Source organism: Anabrus simplex, chromosome 1, assembly GCF_040414725.1.
Source record: "Anabrus simplex isolate iqAnaSimp1 chromosome 1, ASM4041472v1, whole genome shotgun sequence".
Lineage (NCBI taxonomy): Eukaryota > Metazoa > Arthropoda > Insecta > Orthoptera > Tettigoniidae > Anabrus > Anabrus simplex.
The window spans coordinates 1,559,132,155-1,559,148,473 of record NC_090265.1 but is presented as its reverse complement, the minus strand read 5'-3'; the positions used below and the strand labels follow the sequence as shown (position 1 = coordinate 1,559,148,473).

General features: G+C 39.2%; 1 protein-coding gene across 1 annotated transcript in view; it reads right to left on the bottom strand.

The window, feature by feature from the left end:
* LOC136880643 (constitutive coactivator of peroxisome proliferator-activated receptor gamma) overlaps positions 1–8,200 on the bottom strand; it is a 194,104-nt gene extending 185,904 nt beyond the window's left edge. The window contains exon 1 of the mRNA XM_068225583.1: positions 8,140–8,200. The gene's annotated coding sequence lies outside the window, so the exon portion shown is untranslated. The remainder of the gene's footprint in view (positions 1–8,139) is intronic.
* Between the last annotated feature and the right edge of the window lie 8,119 nt (positions 8,201–16,319).

Below are 16,319 nucleotides of genomic sequence, written 5' to 3'. Positions count from 1 at the left end.
AGATTCCAAATAACAATTTTCACGTCTGTAACCTTTCTGAGATGTAAGTATCCCCATAAGAAGAATTCAATGTTTTTCACTTCCTTTCACCCCCTCCCCTTAAGTAAATTTTCCGCAAACAAAAAAATCGTGTTTAAATAAAAAGGAGGTCTCAAATGTCGATTATCACGACTGTAACATCTTCAGTTTTTGAGTAACATGTATCATCATAAAAATAATTCAACACCTTTTTCACCCCACCCCGCAAGATGATTTCCCCCCAAATGCGTGTTTTGTTATTATTAAAGCTGATTCCAAATACCAATTTTCACGCCTGTAATCTTCAATTTTTGAGATATAAGTATCCCCATAAATAATTCAATGTTTTTCAGTTCCTTTCACCCTCTCCCCTTAAGTGAATTTTCCGCAAAAAAATACGTGTTTCTTCATTTATAAAGGAGCTTCCAAATACCAATTACCACGACTGTAACATCTTCAGTTTTTGAGATGGATGTATAGGTCTACTCATAAAAAGAATTCAACTCTTTCCCCTTCCCGCAAGTTGATTTTCCCCCATAAATGCATGTTTCTTTATTTTCAAAGGATATTCAAATACCAGTTTCCATGCATGTAACATCTTTAGTTTTTTTAAATATAAGTATCATCAGACAAATAATTCAACTACATTTTCAATTCTTTAACCCCCTTAAGTGGATTTTCTGAAAAGGAAAGAATACACTATTCCTTATTTTTAAAGGAGATTCCAAATACCAATTTTCACGTCTGCAACATCTTTAGTTTTAGATATATAAGTACCCTCATACAGAGAATTCAACTAATTTTTCAAAATTTTCACCCCTCTTTAAGTGGATTTACCGAATACAAAGAAAAACGTATTTCTTTATTTTCAAAGGAGACTCCAAATACCAATTTTCACGTCCATAACACCTTCAATTTTTTAGATATCGCTGTCCTAATAAAAATAATTCAACCCCCTATCCAGTCCTTTTCATCACCCCTTAATTGTTTCCTTAGTTTCGAAAGAGATTAAAAATACCAATTTTTACATCTGGAACATGTTACGTTTCTGCGTTATACTGTAGATGTAGGATTTTTTAAAATGCATCCCCCTTTGTCGTTTGATCAGTTTGAAGACCACTGTTGGCGTTGTTATCAACTTGAACACGTCAAAACGGTGAGTGAAGTCTCACGTCGGTACTGAGAATGTGTGTGTGTAGTTTCGTGACATTAGCTGCAACGATGCCGAAGCGGATTGATCCATACTGGGAGGGCTACATAACATTCCTTTCCGTAGCTAAATACAGCTATTCTGCAATCCAAGTAATGTGCAAAAAGCGTGATTTCTTGATATCAAAGAACGAGATCAGTGCTGTATTGAATTTAAAAAAAGCAAAGGCCGACTGTTCTTAATTCCAGAGGGGGGAAAACAGGCAAATCCATGACCAGTCACCAGTCGTACACCAGAAGTGGAGAGGTAACCCTCCCCCACCCCCAAAGGACTATCGCACCTAAGTTGGGGATGTCTTTTTCAACAGTTAACACCATAATCAACAAGGACCTGCAATTAGAAAAGTGGCATAATGTTTCACAAGCTGTTGCCTCGTCATATTTCGGAACGTGGCACTAACGCAAGAAAGCTGTATGAGTGCCATCTGGCAGGCGGCAGATGGAAAAATGTGGTGACATTGGACGAAATATATATGTACCTTAGTGAGTGTAACAATCCCCGCTCGATTTACTACCGCCCTAGAGACGAAATGATTTACCAAACATTGTGTAAAGAATGCCAGGAAAGTTTTCCAAGGGGTTTCATGATTATCGCTGGATACGGTTACAATGACAATTTAACCATTCGCAGTGTCGCTAATAATGTGAAGGTGAACTCTACATACTATCAGCAAGAGATTTTAACACCCATTTTGAACACAGATATCCCAACAGTGTATAGGAGTGCTGGTTACATCCTGATAAAGCATCCAGCCACACCTCTCGTCCGACTCGTCTGTTCTTAGAGAGAATGGAGATGGAAACTGGAATCCGTGCAATTCCTTTTACTGACCTTCTGGTGAAGGCACGTGATGGACTTCTGTGCATTTGGACTCCTAAATAGAGTCTTAATAAATAGATATCTACGCATTATCAATGGCCTCTCGAAAGCTGTCACAAGGAGTGAGATAAGATAGACATGATAGCTCTGCGAAAAGTCTGCTGCAATGGAAATTACGTTGTCGGGCTATAGCTAGAAATGCTGGTTTTCCAATTGAGCACAATCGTTTGTCGAGATATGGCAATTCATAAGCTAATTGCCCTTCAAATTTCGTCCCCAGAAATCTCGAACGACCTTCTGTAAATGTATCGCCAGAATGTCATTTCTTTATATCGAGTAGTTTTGGCTGAGCGTTGATTTACAATTAGTCAGGACATTGCCTTTTATATACGGTGTACAGATTATTACTACAATCGTTTACAAATTATCACTTTTGTTTCATTTCCTTGCATATGTTATCATCTTTATAGGCTAAAGTTCAGGATCGAACAGCGATGGGTTTTCTCCAGCTAGTTCTGCCAATAGCTCGTCTTCTTCAGCAGTGCATCTTATTTCCGACATTATATCACTTCACAAAATACGTGCTGCATCAGTTTGTCGCGAGACATTACTGGTCTGAGAGCGGTCTCCTACGTTTTGTCTCGATCGGCGGTCTCTGTCGCCTGCCTCTACGTCGCGCTCTCAAAAGTACCTTATACGATTTAATGGAGAGCGGATCTAAGGCGACCTGTCTCGGTCACTTGTCTATCGTGTGCAGACAAATGGTACCTACCTTAAGGAAGAAAAGTTTCAATATTTGATCCAATCAATAGTTCCAAAGGTCTAGGGCTCGAGCTGTAGGTGATAGATTTCCCCGCTCAGCAGATAATTATGATAAGGCGGTCAAATCACTAAAAATAAGTTCGGTCTGGAAGGTTTGCTGTGCGAATATTACCGTATATTAGGGAGCTGCGTAAGTTGATTCAGGGTAGAAAAATGAAGCTTAGAATCCTCTATGATAAAATTGAGACCCAACTGAGACCTTTGGGAAGTCTGGGGATTATGTCTGAGTATGCCGCTGTCCTTTTTCCATAAATGGAGTCTTATCTGCCGGTGGAGGTACTCGGGGTGTGGCAGTGAACTAATTCCGACCACGGAGCTTCCTAAAAGTGAAAATAGAAAATCTCAGATCATGCAAATTGCGAGTCAGTCACTTGGAGGATTGCCAATCAGAGGTAAAGGTACAAGTAAGCAAGAGTATTCTCCCCGAAATTCTGAACAGCGTCCTACTGCAATAGACCTGGTGAGTGTAAGAATGAATGAGACCTGTGCATTTTGCGATGGACGGAATAATTCCACCGTGGGTCAATTGACTAAGAACAAGACGTTTAGGGAAAAGAGAGACATATTGGCTACAAGGGTACGGTTGTTTGGTTGCAAGAGAATTGGCCACTGTGTGAAACCATGTAGAGCAAGATGCGATTCTTGTAAGGAACGTCACATTTCGTGATTGTGAAGGAAGAAAAGGTACACCGGACGAAAGGAAGGAAATTGATTTATCGGTGATTTTGACAGAGATCTTGTCGAATTTCCTTTCTGAGCCTGTTTTTACGTAGACGATGACCGTGTTTGCGCGAAATGAAAACAAATTCCACGTTTCCATGGGGATTGAAATCGATTTGAATACGCTTTCTGTACTCAATATGTGACCTGTTTCCATGTAAGATTCAGTCCGTAATCAGATCGATTTGAATACGATAGTCTTGACACTCATAGATTACGAGATCGCGCGAGGCCGTACGAGAATAATCCGACATGTGGCGCACGACGACAACGGCCAACCCTAACCAAAGTAGAGTACCGTACTCTAAATAAAGAAGTCCTCGTGCATTATTAGCAAAGTAATTTAAAGTCCGTGGTACAAACTTGTTTTATGTACAGCCTATAGCCCGTACAATCACCGAAAGCAATGGAAGTTTCAAAAGCTGTGGTATTGTGTCTAGTAATATATGAGTTTTTGTAAGTTTAATGCATTCATTTGAGAGACGGGAGAATGAACGATTGGAGTGACGGAGGGAAACAGTATTCTTCCTACAGCAGTTGCAGGCACAGAAAATGGTTTTTCTTCAGTCTAAGCTAAGCAAAAGAAGCGTATGAGCTTTCTAGCAGGATCGACTGTAAGACTCAATACGAACTGAGTCCCCATTTCCTTGAGGTATTCGATACGGAAAGGGTATTCAAATCGATTTGAATTCCCCATGGAAATGTGGTAAAACTGAAGAAGAGAAGACTGATGGTGGATCGTGGATCGTATCTTTTATACATTAGCAACCGACATGTGGAGTTCATGAAATATTCAGCCAAAGCCGAAATGGAAGCTGTCAATTCGCTGCGTGGTGGGCGGAAATCCTACTTGACGTTCCATAAGATATGCAAGATTAGGTTAATGAGCCTGAAGAATAATTATGCTATACTTTGAGCGTGCTGGATGTTGATTGTGTAACCGCTATTGAGCGCTTAACACACAAAAATTATCATATAAATTTGAAACCTGAATATAACTTTAGAATCGTCAAAATACACCACAACATTAGATTTTGAAACCAAGCAGGACGTACGACAACGACAGATAGGATTGGGAAACGGCTGGAACCCTTCAAGGAAGTGGAATGTACCTTTCGCGAATAAAAATACAGACTGGTAATTTTCTAGGAGGTAACATTTTTAATTTTAGAAGAAATTATATATTTTAAAAACCCTAAAATTTAACAGAATTCACCATAACTGAAAATAACCAAGTAAAGTAATACACGTGCGCAGTGGACTAAAATATATTTACATAAATTGCAAATGCCTTGGCACCTAAATAAAACACGTCGAAACCTATTTCGACGATACTCGTCTGTGACATTAAGGGCTAGTCCCATTCTACGCAAACCAAAGATAACTATTTCCGTACATTTTTTTTTACACAACTAAGAGGTAAATGTAAATAAAGCTAGGTCATGAACCAAAACACTTCGGATGATGAACGTTATATTTTCTTTACATTAGAAAGCTTACACAAAATAATTAGTGGAGGGCAAACCCGATGGATACATTACGATTAGTACAGAAATGGCTAAGGAAAGGGTTTGGCCTCCAACAACTTGTAAGGAGGTTAGTTGACGAACGATTTCATTTGACAGTTTAGTTAGCGGTAAACGTAAGATCCAAGGAAAGTTTTAGATTTAGTTAACCATAGAACTGCCAAACGTTGCACTTGCAACGTATTATGATATCACTAGAATGCCAACGTCGCCCGCGCGACGCATTGTACATGCAGCCACTTAATCAGCCGTAACATAATTAAATTTTATTATTCAATTATGCTATTATAACAAGTAAAACATTGAAGATAAAGCTTCAAGTCTTTCTTCGCACATTCCTCACTAGCAGCAAATGACTCAGTCAAGGTCAGGGTAGGCATAAATTCAGCTGTCCTTTCCTCATCTCCCTGAGGTCTCATATTTTGCTATGTAACTTCACGCTCGCTCGCTTTTGCTGTTAGTTTCTGTGAATTCCTTTCGTTACCTTTAAACCAATTGTTGAGTTTATTTTTATATGGTTTTGTTTTGAAGTGCAATAGGAATGTACTGAAACACTACCGATAGATGTCTCACGAGTGGTACACGGTATTCACTTGTCGATCGTCATTTGTTCTTCTGTATTTTTAATGGAAGTTGTCTAGTTAACTGATTAAGGTAAAGTTTCAATATATATTGCAATGGCAGAAAAGAAGACAAGAAAACTGTTTTGCCTGACTGTTGCTCTACCGTATTTCAATGTTCCAAAATTAAGGTCAATCGTATTCATACCATCAATTTCCTAAGGAAGAGCCCTTCCGTAAAAAAGTGGTTGCATGCACTTCGTACACACGACATAAGAAATAAAAGTGTGATTCATAATATCAATGTCTGCTCGAAGCATTTTGCAGTTGCTGAAAGGAGTGAATGAGATAATTCTAATTAAGAAATAATTTTATAATAAGTTAGTGACGTTCTCGGACGGTAGAGCGCTAACCTTCTGAACACAACTTCGAATGTTCGATCCTGGCTTAGTCCGGTGGTATTTGAAGGTGCTCAAATACGTCAGCATCGCGTCGGTGAATTTACTGGCACGTACAAGAACTCCTCCGGGACAAAATACCGGCACCTCGGTTTCTCCATGTACTCCGGTTTTCCTTGTCATCGTTCATTCCATTTCATTTCTTCTGTCAGCCCCAGATGACTGTGATAGGCTTCGGCAGCCGGAAAACAAGAAGACTTAAGGAGAACGCTGTACCTTCGTTATTTTAATGGAGTGGCACCAGCACCTTAGAAACAATCCCGATAGCAAGAAGATTTAGAAGTAGGGAAGCAGCCATAACATCGTTTGCGGTGGTGTACCATGAATAACAGAGTGACCTATAATTTGACACTGGAGCACCATCAATTCCAGACTTCCTGAACACGAAATAATCCCTCAATTCCAAATTTAAAATATTTATAACTGCCTTATAACCTGAAACAAGGTCTTGAAATTCGTGCGCTGTAGGGAAATTCAATTCAGTAGAACTGGATGTAGCCTCTGGTACTGCGGTAGTACCAATATCGTGCTTTATGTACACCTTTAAACTAATATATACTGTATACTACTCATGTTTTCAAAATAATTTAAAAAATCAATCTTAGCAAAAATTCTACAACCGAGCTCGATAGCTGCAGTCGCTTAAGTGCGGCCAGTATCCAGTATTCGGGAGATAGTAGGTTCGAACCCAACTGTCGGCAACCCTGAAAATGGTTTTCCGTGGTTTCCCATTTTCACACCAGGCAAATGCTGGGGCTGTACCTTAATTAAGGCCACGGCCGCTTCCTTCCAATTCCTAGGCCTTTCCTGTCCCATCGTCGCCAAAAGACCTATCTGTGTCGGTGCGACGTAAAGCAACTAGCAAAAAAAAAAAAAAAAAAAAAAAAAAAAAAGAAAAGGTTGTTTAGTCACTTCCTTTCAGTCAACTCGCTTCTTTCCGAATGCTTTTCCGACCTTTTCCTTCAATTCCGTCTTCAAATCCGCAATCGGCATTGCACCTATATATTTTTCCCATCTCTTTCGAAACATCAGCAGAATATGGTAATTTCATTTTCATGCATTTAAAGTAACAGTTTCGTTTCGATTATCATAAATTTAGAAATACCGGTACTCCACATAAGTCTCATATAAAACAATCGGGAAGCGGAAAGCGCGTACCGGGTATTACCATTACGGTGCCTAGCGGACAAGTTTTGCGTGATACATCCCTATTGTGGGGTGCAGCTCTTCTGGAGACCTATGAGGCCTGACAGGAAAAAAAAAAAAAATCTCCGAGAATGACTCCAAGTAGTGCTCGGCGGCTGTCCGAACTATGTGCAGCTCGGGCCTTTTAATCCTTTTTGCTTTTGTTTCTGAGTTTATCTGTGAGAAAATATTTTTAGAAACTAAAATAAATTTTGCGTGTTTTGTATATAGTAATTTTTAAAAATTATAATTTTTATCATTAATGCTGAACTTGTCTGTCTGTTAGGTCATCAGCCCAGAGGCTGGTTGGATCCTCAAATAGCACCACCAAAGGTTATGCGGTTATGAGGGAACCGCAAAAACTAATGGCAGCACCAAAATGAGGCGTACTAGACAAGACAAGGAGTGAGGTAGTTTGCCATTGCTTTCCTCACTGGGTCAGAAAGTGCTATTGCAGCACGACTGACCCTATGAGCAACACTTCTCACAGCACTCAGATGCACTGGTCGTGCCCTGAATGTCATTACTTAGCACCACCCATGAAAAGCAAAAACATTTAGTTTTCCAAAATTTTGATCGCCTTATAGTCACCAGATAAGTAAGTAAATTATCCAATACGTATATGATTATTTTACATAAAGTTTCTTGACTAATATGTTATGCCACATGTCTAATTTTTCTCTATCTAAGCGTGCTTAAATTTGTTTAAAAATAAATGTGCAATACACAAGTAAATGGCGTGTTATTTAGGGGAAAACACTCGGATTTTCTAGGGTTAAATTACTGTACAACCATAAAATTAAAGAAAGCAGAGCACTCACCCTGAGATAGCCAGGTTCCCGTGTGGGGAGCTCGGCACGAGCACGTCCGCGCGCTAACTCGGTCGAGCGGAAAAGACGCCCGACGCTTCGTCGCTCCCACTGTAGGAGCGGTGAAGTTCGACACAGTGGCGGCGATAAGGTTCCCGGGGAAGGGGGTGCCCATGACTCTTTCCTAATTCAGTAGCTGAAGAGTGACTCCACATACTGATAAAGCTACAGCACACAACACAGTATTATTTGTATTTAAAAAGAAAAATCCATTGCACTACAGCCCTTGAAAGACCTTGGCCTACCAAGCGACCGCTGCTCAGCCCGAAGCCCTGCAGATTACGAGGTGTCGTGTAGTCAGCACGACGAATCCTCTCGGCCTCTTGGCTTTCTAGACCGAGGCCGCTATCTCACCGTCAGATAGCTCCTCACGTAGCTCCTGACCTGGCCGGGAATCGAACCGGGGGCCTCCGGGTGAGAGGCAGGCACGCTACCCCTACACCACGGGGCCGGCATTATTTGTGTTACAGAGGGTTATTCTAAACTTAGGCCATCGTAGTGCAGAGCTTCTTTCGTCAATAGGAGTACGGTAGTTATTTCTGAAAGAATGTGGGTTTTCCAACCTGTTCCAGCCATTACTTGCTACCACTCACAACAAGGCTTTTGAAGTAATTAGCCAGTTCTAAGAACCGAGTAGTCGGTAAAGATGTGATAACAAAGACATCCTCTTTATCTAAACTCTAAATACTGAAATTTCGAGCCTGTTTACAACTCTCGGCAGTCAATGTAGCTAAGTAGGCCTACGATGGACGGTTAAGTTGTAAATAGTAGTAAATTATTTGGTCCTAGGAACGAGATTATTTCTTAATATTTTGACGGTCAGCGTGTTTTGTTTACATTGGAATATGCATTTGTTATGTGTGTGTGTGTGTGTGTGTGTGTGTGTTCGTAACATATAACTATTATTTTAATTCGTTCGGATTTAAAACTAAATTGTGCAGTAGGCCTACTACTGTATTCAATAAGAGGCAAGTTGTAGTTTAACGTAGCTTTAAATGTAAATCTTACTATCAGAAGTCACGGTGCGTTGTACTTTATGTGCATTCCGAACCACAGGAATTTGTAAATCCCACACGCATTGACCGAACATCGAATCCAGGCCGTAGAGGTGGGGAACCGAAGTCACAAAGCTACCAGTCTCCACAGTGATCAAGTATGTCAGATAAGCACAGATATTTGAGTGATGTAAAAAAGCGTAAAGTCCAACTAGAGAGACAGAAATTCGGTAACAATTTAACCAAAATTGTCCTATAAAAACTGATCTAGATGAAACACATGCTCAGCCTATTAAACCCGAAGAGTCATCAGTGACAAAAACATTTCCACGATTTGCTCATGAAAGTGAAATCGAAATAAATCAAAATAAAACAGCGGGTAATGGAGAATCATAATAATAATGTTATTTGTTTTACGTCCCACTAACTACTCTTTTAAGGTTTTCGGAGACGCCGAGGTGCCGGAATTTAGTCCCGCAGGAGTTCTTTTACGTGCCAGTAAATTACCGATACGAGGCTGACGTATTTGAGCACCTTCAAATACCACCGGACTGAGCCAGGATCGAACCTGCCAAGTTGGGGTCAGAGGGCCAGCGCCTTAACCGTCTGAGCCACTCAGCCCGGCTAATGGAGAATCGGTCATACTTTCCCACCGATAGGGGCCTCTTCACAAAAGGTATTAGTGTATAAACAAAAGCGCGCATTCTAACGTCAGAACCATGTAAGTCAAGTGGACCATTCCCTAGGGATCCAACCACAGAAAGGTCGTTTAGTATCGATTATTATTATTATTATTATTATTATTATTATTATTATTATTATTATTATTATTATTATTATTATTATTATTATTATTATTATTATTAAATCTCGAAACTGGTCAAAAGCTACACAAATTTTGGTTGTGTTATTCTCCAAAGCTAGATGCTGTGTATTTTGAGCCCCACTGGCTTTTCGGTGACAACAGTGAATGGAAATATTGGCGCAACGACACTATTTGTGACTGGCAAGGACTAAGCAAGAAGATTAAAATATTCACGAAGAAAAATAGAACAATCGAGAACCACATTTCAGATCAAAAGCGTAAGTGGAAAGATATTTTTGTCCGCATAATTGATGTAATTCTATCATTAGTTGTCTGTTCTTTACCGCTCCGTGGGCATAGGGACGATATTCGTACCATCGGTGAGGAGGTGGATGAGGAGCTTATCGGTCACTTCCTTCCGCACAGGACTGTCTTGAAGGAAGGTGGAACAATTAAAGTTCACCCATTGTTCGACGCGTCAGCGAAAATTGTGGGGTACCATTCGCTCAATGAATGTTTGGAGGAATGCCCGAATCTTATTTAGTTGTTACCCTGAATTTTGTTGAAAATCCGAGAAAAGGCAGGTATTGAAAAGATATTGAAAGAACAGAATAATAATTAACTCATCGGTTCTGTTTCCTTTGTCATAGCATCTGAAAGGTAGTTTTCTTTTGATACAATTATTGCATATTACCTCGTCCGAACAGGAAGGTACTCGAATCTCTGTGGCCATTTGAGAACCTTATTTCCAAAAGGTACTAAATTCAAAAAGTTCAAAATTGAGATGACATGTGGCAGCACTTTCTTGAAGCTTGTTCTACATAAGGCATGATAAATCTTGTGCCACCGGGCGAGTTGGCCGTGCGCGTAGAGGCGCGCGGCTGTGAGCTTGCATCCGGGAGATAGTAGGTTCGAATCCCACTATCGGCAGTCCTGAAAATGGTTTTCCATGGTTTCCCATTTTCACACCAGGCAAATGCTGGGGCTGTACCTTAATTAAGGCCACGGCCGCTTCCTTCCAACTCCAAGGCCTTTCCTATCCCATCGTCGCCATAAGACCTATCTGTGTCGGTGCGACGTAAAGCCCCTAGCAAAAAAAAAAATCTTGTGCCAAACAATACGATGTTATTGTTTACCGGGCGAGTTGTCCGTGCGGTTAGCGGCGCGCAGCTTGCATCTGGGAGATAGTGGGTTTAAACCCCACTATAGGCAGCCCTGAAAATGGTTTTCCGTGATTTCCCATTTTTACACCAGGCAAATGCCGGGGCTGTACCTTAATTAAGGCCGCAGCCACTTCCTTCCAACTCCTAGGCCTTTCCTATCCCATTGTCGCAATAAGACCTGTCTGTGTCGGTGCGACGTAAAGTTTGTAAAACAATATTGTTTTCAAGTATTTTCGTAGATATATTCATATACGGTAGGCCTACCAATTTTTGTTCATTTTGTTTTTACTAAGTATTATAACCGTTCAATGGCATGTGAGTCAGTCGTTGGGATCAACGGGAATTACTCGGAAAATACGTCCAGCAGCCACAGAGCAAGTTGTCATACATCTAATTGTGTATAATAACCGGAATAACTCGCTCATTCAAACAAGAAATTGGATGGATATAAAGTAAGGACGGAGATTCATAAGCTTAGAACCCCGTGGACATCGGATGTTTACAATCCTGGATGTCATTTAATATATGAGCAGAGGCTAGCAAGTGAAGTTTGCATTTTCAACAGCAAGAAGAAGCAAGTCTACCATATGATATTCAGGTCCAGTAATAACGCGGCGGAGGTCATGACTTAACGTTATAGGTTTAATGATCAAGAAGGCGTTGAAGAAAATAAATCGTTGTATACGTCATGAATATAAATAAATGGCGAAGTATTCCTTTGTACATCTCCCTAATCAGAAGAGATGACGTTACCTCAGAGCTTATTTCCTCAAATGTCAAAAACATACGGAAGAGAAGTTACAAAGTAGCGAACTTTGCAGAAGATATGAAACGCGGACCAATATTATTAATGTAACAATTTAATGAACTTTTGTTTTTATGAACAATTGTATTGTAATGAGAAAACTGAGATTGATGGTTGACATAATAGCGATTCACATGTCTTAAGAAGGAGTATTTGGAGTAGTAGAATTTAATAGAAATATTGAAAGACGTATTAGGAAGATAATAATATTGTATTAAATAACGATCCAATATTTGATGTTTTAAATACGGCGAGTTTTCTGGAATGATAGTGGAATATTGTATAACGCCTATATCACTGTATTAATTCTATTTATATAAATTTCAGATCCTTAGACTCACAATGAATGAAGATTATTCCCTTGATGTAATGATGAGAGCCGATATGCGGCCATAAAGGATTAGTGTCCTAACAGGCCCAGAATGATGCTAGAATGAATGCCAAACTGAGACCGATGGAATGGAGATGAGAGCAGTGTTACGTGATTTCCACTGATAAGTACCCAAGATTTCATCTTCTTTATTCTATCTGTAGACGCATAGTGGTAGAGTAGATTTTATTTCATTTCATAATGAAGTGATATTAATTGAAACAGCTTGAGTGACCTAATGCGATCGTCGCAAGTGCCCAGTGATACTCGTGATTACAATTAAGTTCGATATGAAGGTATTGAGATCATTTGTCCTATGCGAGACTCAGTTCGTAGAATACGCATTTTGTCGTGAGTTACCCGGAATTTCTTAATGATTACTGTGAATGTAATGAGGCGTTGTCTTCATAATTTGAATCATACTAGCACTGAAATACTTTCGTGAGGTGATGTGATTTAATGTCTATCTTAAGAAGGTCTTCTTGTGTGATAATATCATGGGCGTACATTGTACAGTTGCGAATATTTCGCGAGATTAGTGCCGTGATGATTGTGATATGTCTTATAATGATGGTAATATTCTTCAGATAAATGTTTGTGTATTTCTTGGGGTAAGTATTGTGAATAAGTATGGTGCGCTTGAATAATATAAGAATAGGGTCGTCGATAAAGTGTTTTAATGATGAAATGAAGTTATTGTAGTAAATGGTTCGTTGAAAATAGGTATTATGGAAGCGTCATAAGTAATTTTTCGAGGTTTTCAATGAACGTAGGATTGAGAAGTGGATTTAAGCGTTCATCGTACAAATTAAGAGAATCCGAGATAGGCAAGCAGTAAGGTTGTCATTAATTTTGTTGTGTAACATGTCCGAAGGTTATGAGTGGAGATTGGCATACGATCATCGAGACATTATTTTGCGGCATGATGTGGTGCGGATACCGAATATTTTGAACGAATTATCATTGACATTGCCTGCTGCCATTTCTTGATGGATACAGTACTTTTGCATCCATCTCTTGGCACAGGCTAGAGTAAAGTGTAGCTTCCACCGAAGTCCCAGTCTCATCCATGGCTGTGACAATATGGAAGCTGCTGGGGTATGGGTGGTGCTGAGTAATGACATTCAGAGCACGACTAGTGCATCTGAGTGTTATGAAAGGTGTTGCTAATAGGGCCAGTCTTGCTGCAATAGCACTTTCTGACCCAGTAAAGAAAGCAATGGCAAACTACCTCACTCCTCATTTTGCCTAGTACGCCTCATTTTGGTGCTGCCATTGGTTTTTGCGGTTTCCTTATAATCGCATAACCTTTGGTGGTGCTATTTGAGGATCCAACCAGCCTCTGGGCTGATGACCTAACAGACAGACATGATCATTGACAAGAGGTTTTCAACATTAAATAATCATAATATGGATGTAGTAAAGTGTCATATTATGCAAATTATTATTACCTGGTGCAGTGTAAGTTGTGTTCTTTGTGTAGTTGCTTGTAGCATGAATCTTTGTAGATAGTAGACCTTCACGACTTTCTTTCAGGAGGACAGTTCCGGCGAGACCAGATGGCGTTAATCATTTCTAGATCTTGTTGATTACGATAGTATCAGCTAGGTATTGTGCATTCTCTTTTTCGGGTGGCGAACGTGAATTCCTGGGACACGCTGTTCTTATGCGATTGAATTATTGCTAAATCCAATTATAATGTCTTTTAATACAGTACAGTCGCTTATTTCAGGATGGCCATGCTGATAACAGGTCATTATTAGGAAACTCAAGTTGATTAGCACTTAGGCGATTTATGCGAAGAACAATAGAATGATAGGGCATTGAAAGATGAAATATTGGGTACATGAACGATAAAAATGAGATATTTGAGATTGTTGTTTTATTTTATAACGGGCGGACAATTAATAATAATGAAATAATTGCATGAACGACACTAAACCTTCAGTAAGTCCCATGTTTAATTTCATCAAGGTAGAATTTTCAATTTAAATTTAAATTTTTAATGATGGTGAATTATTATGATATTAGCCAACAAAGAGTTTGATTTCCTTTTTATTTGATTATTATCTAACAACACTGCGATGTAAATATTATTGTTATTAGTTTAGTTATTATGATTTCATTAAATTGGAAGATCTTTCCAAGAAACTAACGTTTTGATATTTTCTTTTATTCAAATGAGATATATTTTAGCCTCGCATAGTCAGTTGAACAATTATTTGTTGCGATAATAAGAGCCCTGCGTTAAATGTCAGTAGAACTGCATCGTTACTCATCGAATGTCCATGCCCTGAGTGGAATCTTATGCATCACCGTTGACTCTGACCGAGGCTTATTTACAAAACCTACGAACCCTCAATGCCCACGGAAGGACGGGTGTAGTATCTTCAATAAAATACCACATTTCTGAGACATCAATATTTTTAAAGCCTTAACTACTAACATTCACAATGTTTACGTCAGGAAGTACCGAATCCTTTTTAATTTGTGCTATAAAACCCAAGGTATTTATATAAAACATAAATGATTGACAAGCAGTGTAATATGATACCTGTTACACATCTAAAAAGTTAAAGGCACATATTTTTTATTTATGATTGATTTATTTGATGCCTTTGTATGTGGCGAAGTTAGGGCTACGGCCTTCTCTTACACTTAACCACAATACAGTACATAGTCACATGGATTAAAAAATAGCATTGTTAATAGTCTCTAAAAACTACCTAAATTAATGGAGTAATATCAGCCTATAACTTATTATAATTGTTTGTTAATAATTAATATTATCAATCTTCATCACCTAGCTCTAAATCATACACTCAGACACACTAACATTCATACAAGCTGATCACGTATTTAAGAGGAATTCTCGACAAGACCGTTTAAATGAGACTATTGAAGTGCTATTACGTATACTGACAGGGAGTGTGTTCCATAGCCTTGCCCCATACACTTGGAAAGATTGGCTGTATACAGATGAATTATTAACCTGTATCATAAGGGTAGAAGTCGATCTGGTGTTCTGTCCATGGATAGATGAATGGAAGTTAAAATGTGAGGATAGGTATTCAGGTGTAGATTCGTTTAGAAGCCGAAAAATTAGTGTCACCGTATGCAGATTTCTTAGTTGATCAATTTTCAACCAGGATAGCTTCTCATAATATGGGGAAATATGTGTCCTAAAGTTCAAAGGACATATAAATCGCATGCAAGAGTTCATTGCCCTTTGAAGTTTCATAGTTTGTTCTACAGTTGCATCGGTTAATACGATATCACAGAAATGAATTAGTGGAAAAATAAGAGTTTGAATAAGTCTTATTTTCATGGTATGTGGAAGAATGGATTGTTTCACTTTTAGGGGTGGAGAGATGCATATACCTTTCTGCAGACACTTGTTATATGGTCATTCAAGTTTAATGTGTCATTCATGACAACTCCTAGGTTTTTACGAACTTCTGAAAAGGTATAGCTTCACCGCAGAGCATGAGAGTAGGCTGTGGTGTGATGTTTAGCGTATTTAAAAACCTAGATTGTCCTATCATGATAGTTTGCGTCTTCTTCGGGTTAATTAATAGGCAGTTCTCTTGTACATGCGAGCTAATTAAATTTAGAGCCTAGTTCATTTGGTGGATTATTTTCTCAGTGTAGGAGACTTTGAAGTGTGAGTATATCTGAAGATCGTCAGCATAACGGTGGTAGTTGCAGTCATTCAGAGGTGAAGAAATATCATTAATATAGATTAAGAATAAAAGAGGTCCAAGGACAGACCCCTGGGGAACGCCAGATAGCTTAATCCTCCATTCTCTAGTCGTCATGTTTGATACAACTCGCTGTCGTCTATGTTTGAGGTATGAACCCAAGAACTGAATAGCAGAATGAGCCATGTGAAGTTTTTGTAACTTGGCTAACAATATGTCAATATTCACAGTGTCAAATGCACTGCTGAAGTCAAGTAGGATAAGTACAGTCAGTTTTCGTTCGTCCATAGCCC